The sequence below is a fragment of the Melanerpes formicivorus genome, unplaced genomic scaffold (genome assembly GCF_026170545.1).
Source record: "Melanerpes formicivorus ecotype bairdi unplaced genomic scaffold, bMelFor1.0.p_v2 SCAF_141, whole genome shotgun sequence".
Classification (NCBI taxonomy): Eukaryota; Metazoa; Chordata; class Aves; order Piciformes; family Picidae; genus Melanerpes; species Melanerpes formicivorus.
Window position 1 is genome coordinate 755,781 of NW_027142493.1, and position 9,025 is coordinate 764,805.

Below are 9,025 nucleotides of genomic sequence, written 5' to 3' on the forward strand. Positions count from 1 at the left end.
ATTAGCTCTATTATTAATTATGGTCATAGTTGAGACCATTGGCCATATTATTTATAAGTATTAGCAGGATTATTAGCTCCATTACTTGTTATTAGGAATATTATTAGCTCTATTATTTATTCTTCTTAGCAGGTATTAGCTCTATTATTAATTGCAAAGAGTATTATTAGCTACATTGATTTTTATTCCCTGGACTCTTAATTCTATTAACCATTAGCAAGGCTTTTAGCTCTCTTAGTTATGATTAGCTTTGCTCTTAGATCTACTATTAATTATTAGCCATATTTGGATTATTAGTCATGTTATTTATCAATATTAGCAGGATTGTTAGCTCTATTAGTTGTTGTTATTAGCAGGACTATTAGCTCCATTATATTTACCATTATTAAGGCTATTAGCCATAGTATTTCTCAATAGAAGCAGAATTATTAGCTCCCTTGATTGTTATTAGCAGGAATATTAGCTCTGATCTTTATGATTACCATGATTATTAGCACTAAGTTTTATTGTTAGTAGTAGTAAGACTCTTAGCCATGTTATTTATCATTATTAACCTGATTATAGCTCCAGTGTTAATCATTACCAGTACTATTAGCTCTATTAGTTATTATTAGGAGGACTTTTAGCTCTCTTAGTTACTGCTGTTATAATTATTTAGACTATTAGCCATATTACTTATCATTCTTAGCGGGACTATAAGCTCTATTGCTAATTATTAACATTATTTAGATTATTAGCCATATTATTTATCAGTATTAGCAGTATTGTTAGCTCTGTTAATTATTCTTAGCAGGTCTATTAGGTCTTTTATTAGTTATTAAGAGGATTATTAGCTCATCTAAATATTGGTAGCAGGACTGTTAGCTCTGTTATTAATTATAGGCAGGATTGTTAGTGCCATTACTTAATATTAGCAGGATTCTTAGCTCTATTAGTAATTGTTAGGAGTACTTTTTGCTCTTAATAATAATAATAATAATAATAATAATAATAATAATAATAATAATAATAATAACAATAATACTACTACTAATAATAACAACAACAACAACAACACCACCAAGACCCCCAACCCCACTGCAGCCATGGTGTTGATGCCTCCCAGCAGGATCATTAGCAGCATTCATTCTCAGCAGCAGGGCTATTAGCTTTAGTAATCCTTAGCAGGACTCTCAGCTCTAGGAAGAAGGATTTGGAGGACTCCGTGCCCAGGATCTGGGAGGTTGTGGTCAGGTTGTGGAGGGTTGGGAAAGGATTGAGGAAGTGTTGGGGGGAATTGGTCAGGCTTTGGCCAAGTTCCTCCCTGGGACTTTGGGAGGTTTGGGTCAGGATTTGGGAGGTTTTGGTCAGGTTGTGGGGGGTTGGTGCAGGATTTGGGAGGTTTTTGGGGGAATTAGTCAGGATTCGGTCAGGTTGTGTCCAGGTTTGGGAGGTCTTGGTTAGGGGTTGGGAGGTTTGGGTCAGGTTGTTGGGGGTTGGGACAGGATTGAGGAAGCATTGTTAGGAATTTGTCAGGATTCGACCAGGATTCGGCCCTATGTCTTTGGGACCTTCAGCTCAGAGTTTGGGAGGTTTGGGTCAGGTGGTGGGGGGTTGGGGAAGGATTCAGCAAGTCTGGATTTGGCCAACTTTCTCTCTAGGAGTTTGGGAGGTTTGGGGCGGGATTTAGTCAGGAGTTGTTCTGGCTTGGGCAGGAATTGGCCAAATTCTTCACTAGGACTTTGGGAGGTGTTGGGCAGGATTTGGGTAGTTTGGGTCAGGTTGTGGGGCGTTGGTGCAGGATTTGGGAGGTTTTGGGGGGAATTTGTCAGGATTGGTTTCAGGTTGTGGGCAGGTTTGGGAGGTCTTGGTTAGAGGTTGGGAGGTTCGGTTCAGGTTCTGGGGCGTTGGGGAAGGGTTCAGAAGGTTTTGGGAGTTTTGGTCAGGATTTGGTGAGGTTCAGCTGAGGATTTGGGAGGTTTGGGGCAAGATTTGCTCTGCATTGGCCAGGCTTTGGCCAGGTTCCTCCCTAGGACTTTGGGAGGTTTTGGGAAGGGTTTGAGAAGGATTTGGGAGGTTTGGGTCTGGCTTGGGTCAGGATTAGGTCAGGCTGAGCTGAGGATTTGGGAGGTTTTGAGCAGGCTGTGGTCAGGCTTGGGCCAGGACTTGGGCAAGTTGTGCTGAGGCTTTGGGAAGTGTTTGATGCTTTTGGTGAGGGGCTGGGAGGTTGGGAAAGGCTTGAGGAGGTTTTGGGAGGTTTTGGTGTGGACTGGGTGAGGGTTTGGTGAGGTTGAGCTGAGGATTTGGGAGGTTTTGGTGAGGTTGTGGGGGGTTGGGGCAGGATTGAGGAAGTGTTGGGGGGAATTGGTGAGGATTTGGCCAAGTTCTTCCCTCGGATGTTGGGAAGGGTTTGGGAAGGATTTGGGAGGTTTTGGTCTAGCTTGGGTCAGGTTCTGCTCAATATTTGGAAGGTTTTGGTCATGGCTTGGTCTGGAGACATCTCTGGGAGGCTGTGAGGTCCTCTGGGGGGATCCCCTGATAGTAATTATTAGCAGGATTATTAGCCCTATGGTTATTAGCAGCACAATTAGCTGCTTTGTTGTTGTTGTTGTTGTTATTACTATCACTATTAGCCACATTGGTTATCATTACTAGTAGGATTATTGGCCTCATTATTTATCATTATTAGCAGGCTATTAGCTCTATCAGTTACTTTCAACACGACTACCACCTCTATTATTAATTACCACTTTTAGGACTATAGCTCTATAATTAATCCCTAGCAGGACTATTAGCTCTATTAGTTATTAGCTGTATTGGTGATTATTTGGAAGCCTTTTAGCTCTATTATTTCTTATTCTTATTAAGATTGTTAGCCACATTATTTATCAGTATTAGCAGGAATTTGAGTTGCTTTAATTATTATTAGCTCTTTAATGGATTACTATTAGTATTACTATTAGATGTATTATTAGTTATTAAGAGGAGTATTAGCTCTGTTATTAATTATTAACAGGATTATTAGCACCATTACTCAATGTTTGTGGGATTCTTAGCTCTATTATGAATTCTTTCCATTATTAAGATGCTTAGCCATATTATTCATCAATGTTAGCAGGACTCTTAGCTCTTTTAAACATTAGCATCAGTGGTGTTATTAGGTCTATTATTAACTATTCTTTGTTCTTATTAATATTTCTCAGACTCTTAGCTATATTGTTTTTCTTAGCCTGATTCTAGCTCTAGTATTAATCCCCAGCAGGAATGTTAGCTCTATTAGTTATTATTAGGAGGACTTTTAGCTCTCTTAGTTGTTAGTATTAGTATTATTAGTTGTAGTATTAAGACTCTTAGCCATATTATTTATCACTATTAGCAGGATTATTAGCTCCATGAATTGCTGTTAGCAGAATTATTAGCTCCATTAATTATAATTCCTACTCTTAGCACTATTAGGTCTTAGTAGTAATAGGATGAAAAGATCTATTATTGGTTATTGCCATAGTTGTGATTATTAGCCATATAATTTATAACTATTAGCAGGATTCTTAGCTCTACTAATTAGAATTAGCAGTATTATTAGTTCTATTCTTAATGAGTGTCATAGTTAAGATTATTCACCACATTATTTATAGGTATTAGCAGGATTTTTAGATCTATTAATATTTGCAGTATTATTGGCTCTAGTATTAATTATTGCCATAGTTAAGATTATTAGCCAGATTATTTATAGGGATTAGCAGGATTATTAGCACTATTAATTATTATTTGGCCAAGTTCCTCCCTGGGACTTTGGAAGGTTTGGGTCAGGTTAAGGGGAGTTGGTGCAGGATTTGGGAGGTTTTTGGAGGGAATTTGGGCTGGATTTGACCAAGTTCCTCCCTGGGTATTTGGGAGGATTGGGTAAGGATTTGGGAGGTTTGGGTGAGGTTGTGGGGGATTGGTGCAGGATTTGGGAGGTTTTGGCTAAGTTCTTTACAGCATTTGGTGGGTTTTGGGGGGAATTAGTCAGGACTTGATCAGGTTTGGGAGTTTTGGGACAGGTTGTGGGGGGTTGTGGAAGGATTGTGGAAGTTTTGGGGGTTTTGGTGAGGGATTGTCCAGGTTTCTGCTCTTGGCCTTTGGGAGGTTTTGGGCAGGATTTGGGAGGTTTGGTGGGGATTTAGTCTCTGGATTGAAGCAGGGTTTGGTCACATCCTGCCCAGAATTTGGGGGGTTTAGGGAAGGATTGGGGAGGTTTTGGTGTGGTTTGGACCCGGATTTGTCCAGGTTCTGTCCTGTATTTGGGAGGTTTTGTTCAGGATTTGGGAAGTTTTGGTGAGAGTTTTCCAAGTTGTGCTCAGGGTTTGAGAGGTCTTGGGGAAATTTGGTGAGGATTTGGTCTGTGGATTGAAGCAGGCTTTGGCCAAGTTCTTTGCTGGAACTTTGGGAGGTTTTGTTGAGGATTTGGGAGGTTTGGGTCAGGTTGTGGGGGGTTGGTGCAGGACTTGGGAGGTTTTGAGGGGAATTGTCAGGAATTGGTCAGGTGGCGCCCAGGTTTGGGAGGACTTGGTTAGAGGTTGGGAGGTTTTGGGGGGTTGGGAGAGGTATGAGAAGGTTTGGGGTGGGTTTGATCTGGATTTGGCCAGCTTACTCCCTGGGACATTGGGAGGTTTTTTTCAGGATTTAGGAGGCCTTGGGAGAAATTTGTCAGGCTTTGGCCAAGTTCCTCCCTAGGACATTGGGAGGTTTTGTTGAGGATTTGGGAGGTTTGGGTCAGGTTGTGGGGGGTTGGTGCAGGATTTGGGAGGTTTTGGGTGGAATTTGTCACGATGTGGTCAGGTTGTGGGCAGGTTTGGGAGATCTTGGTTAGAGGTTGGGAGGTTCAGGTCAGGTTGTGGGGGACTGGGGAAGGGTTCAGAAGGTTTTGGGAGTTTTGGTCAGGATTTGGTGAGGTTCAGCTGAGGATTTGGGAGGTTTGGGGCAAGATTTGCTCTGCATTGGCCAGGCTTTGGCCAAGTTCCTCCATAGAACTTTGGGAGGTTTTGTTTATCATTATTAGCAGGATTATTGGCCACATTATCTGTTTTCATCAGCAGGGTTATTAGCTCTGTCAATTGTTTTCTGTAGCTACTACCAGCTCTGTTCTTAATTATTACCACTATTAGGACTACAGCTCTACAATTAATCCCTAGCAGGACTGTTAGCTCTATTAGTAATTATCTCTCTTAGTTATTATTAGGAAGTCTTTTAGCTCTATTATTTATTATCTTATTAAGACTATTAGGCACATTATTTATCAGTATTAGCAGGACTATTAGGTGCATTAATTATTATTAGCTCTTTTAAGTATTAGTATTACTGTTCGCTGTGTAATTAGTTGTTAAGAGGAGTATTAGCTCTGTCATTAATTATTAACAGTGTTATTAGCACCATTACTCAATATTAATGGGATTCTTATCTCTATTATTAATTATTTCCATTATTAAGATGCTTAGCCATATTATTCATCCATGTTAGCAGGATTCTTAGCTCTTTTAAACATTAGCATTAGTGGTGTTATTAGGTCTGTTATTAACTATTACCATAAGTCAGATTATTAGCCATAGTATTTATCAGTATTAGCAGGAATATTAACTCCATTACTTCTTATTATCAGGAATATTAGCTCTAATTCTTTGTTCTTCTTCTTATTTCTCAGACTCTTAGCCATATTGTTTCTCATTCTTAGCCTGATTATAGCTCTAGTATAATATATATAATAGTATATAGTATAATATATATATATAGTATAGTATAATATATATATATAGTATCTATATAGTATATATATCCCCAGCAGGAATGTTAGCTCTATTAGTTATTATTAGGAGGACTTTTAGCTCTGTTAGTTATTAGTAGTAGTATTATTAGTAGTAGTATTAAGACTTTAGCCATATTATTTATCACTATTAGCAGGATTATTAACTCCATTTATTACTGTTAGCAGAATTATTAGCTCCATTAATTATAATTGGTATTCTTAGCACTATTAGTTATTAGTAGTAATAGGATGATATGCTCTATTATTAGTTATTGTCAGAGTTAAGATAGTTATAATTTATAACTATTAGCAGGATTATTAGCTCTACTAATTAGAATTAGCAGGATTATCAGGTCTATTAATTTTTATTTGACCAAGTTCCTCCCAGGGACATTGGGAGGTTTGGGTCAGGTTGTGGGGGGTTGGTACAGGATTTGGGAGGTTTTTTGGGGAGAATTTGTCAGGAGTTGGTCAGGTTGTGGGCAGGTCTGGGAGGTCTTGGTTATAGGTTGGTAGGTTTTGGGGGGTTGGGGCAGGTGTGAGAAGGTTTGGTTTGGATTTTTTCAGGATTTGGCCAGCTTCCTCCCTGGGACATTGGGAGGTTTTGGTCAAGATTTAGGAGGCTTTGGGGGAAATTGGTTAGTCTTTGGCCAAATTTTTCCCTACAACTTTGGGAGTTTTTGTTCTGGATTTGGGAGGTTTGGGTCTGGCTGTGGGGGGTTGGTGCAGGGTTTGGGAGGTTTTGGGGGGAATTTTTCAGGCGTTGGTCAGGTTGTGCCCTGGCTTTGGAGGTCTTGGTTAGAGGTTTGGAGGTTTTGGGGAAGGATTTGGGAGGTTTTGGTCTGGTTTCGGCAGGATTTGACCAAGTTCTGTGCTGGATCTAGGAGGTTTTGGGTCATGCTGTGGGGGGTGGGGGAAGGAGCATGTCTTGGGGGATTTGGTCTGGATTTGGTCAGCTTCCTCCCTGGGACTTTGGTAGGTTTTGGGCAGGTTTTGGGTAGGATTTGTCCTAGCTTGGGCCTGGACTCGTCCAAGTTCTTCCCTAGGAATTTGGGAGTTTTGGGATAGGTTGTGGGTGGTTGGGGAAGGATTCTGCAAGTTTTGGGGGTTTTGGTGAGGAATTGTCCAGGTTCCTCTCTTGGACTTTGGCAGGTTTTGGTCAGGATTTGGGTGGTTTGGGGGGGGATTTGGTAAAGATTTAATCTCTGGATTGAAGCAGGGTTTGGTCACATCATGCTTAGAATTTGGGAGGTTTTGTTCTGATTTTGGGTGGTTTGGGTCACGTTGTACGGGATTTGTGCAGGATGTGGGAGGTTTTGGGGAGATTTTGTCAGGATTGGGTCAGGTTGTTGGGGTTTTTGATAGGATTGAGGACCTTTTGGGTGGAATTTGTCAGGATTTGGCCAAGTTCCTCTTTGGGACTTTGGGAGGTTTGGTGAAGGATTTGGGCAGTTTTGATCTCATTTGGGCCAGGATTTGGCCAAGTTCTGTACAGCATTTGGTAGGTTTGGGGGGAATTTGTCAGGCTTTTCCAAGTTCCTCCATAGGACATTGGGAGGTTTGGGCAGGATTTGGGAGGTTTCGTTGGGATTTGGAGAGGCTTTGGCCAACTTCCTCTTTGGGACTTTGGGAGGGTTGGGGCAGGATTTGCCAGGATTTGTTCTGGCTTGGGCCAAGACTTTGTGAAGTTCTTCCCTGGGACTTTGGGAGGTGGTTGTGAGATTTGGAGAGTCGCTGGATTGAACCAATCTTTGGCTAACTTCTGTCCAAAATTTGGGAGGTTTAGGGAAGGATTTGGGAGGTTTGGGTGAGGTTGTGGGGGATTGGTGCAGGATTTGGGAGGTTTTGGGGGAAATTTTCCAGGCTTTGTCCAAGTTCTTCCCTGGAACTTTGGGAGATAATAATTTGGGAGATATTAATCATTATCAGGAGGATTATTAGCTCTCATTAATTATTGCCATAGTTAAGATTATTAGCCATAATATTTACAGATATTAGCAGGATTATTAGCTCAATTAATTGTTATTAGCTGTATTATTAGGTCTATTATTAATTATTCCATAGTTAATATTATTAGCAACATTATTTATAGGTATTTGCCGGATTATTAGCTCTATTAATTATTATCAGTATGATTAGCTCTATTATTAATTATAGTCATAGTTGGAATCCTTAGCCATATTATTTATAGGTATTAGCAGGATTATTAACTTCATTAATTGTTATTAGCACTATTATTAGCTCTATGATTTCTTCTTAGCTGCTGTATTAACTCTATTATTAATTCTGAACAGGATTATTAACTATATTTATTTTTATTCCCAGGACTCTTAACTCTATTAACCATTAGCAGGACTTTTAGCTCTATCACTTATTGCTGTTATAGTTATTTAGACTATTAACCATATTATTTATCATTATTAGCAGGACTATAAGATCTATTGTTAATTATTAACATTATTTAGATTATTAGCCATATTATTTATCAGTATTAGCAGGATTATTAGCTCTATTGATTATTATTTGCAGGACTATTAGCTCCATTATTATTACCATTATTAAGGCTATTAGCCATCGTGTTTATCAATATAAGCAGGATTATTAGCTCCCTTAATAGTTATTAGCAGGAATATTAGCTCTGTTCTTTATGAATAGTATGATTATTAGTGCTAAGTTTTATTATTATTAGTAGTAAGACTCTTAGCCATGTTATTTATCATCATTAGCCTGATTGTAGCTCCAGTATTACTCATTACCAGTACTATTAGCTCTGTTAGTTATTATTAGGAGGACTTTTAGCTGTATTAGTTATTGGTGTTATAATTATTTAGACTATTAGCCATATTATTTATCATTCTTAGCAGGACTACAAGCTCTATTGTTAATTAGTAACATTACTTAGATTATTAGCCATATTATTTATCAGTATTAGCAGTCTGATTATCTGTATTAATTATTCTTAGCAGGACTATTAGGTCTTTTATTAGTAATTAAGAGGATTATTAGCTCATCTAAGTATTGGTAGCAGGACTGTTAGCTCTGTTATTAATTATAGGCAGGATTGTTAGTGCCATTACTTAATATTAGCAGGATTCTTAGCTCTATTAGTAATTATTAGGAGGACTTTTAGCTCATAATAATAATAATAATAATAATAATAATAATAATAATAATAATAATAATAATAATAACAATAACAACACCACCACCACCACCACCACCACCAACCCCACTGCTGCCATGGTGTTGATGCCTCCCAGCAGG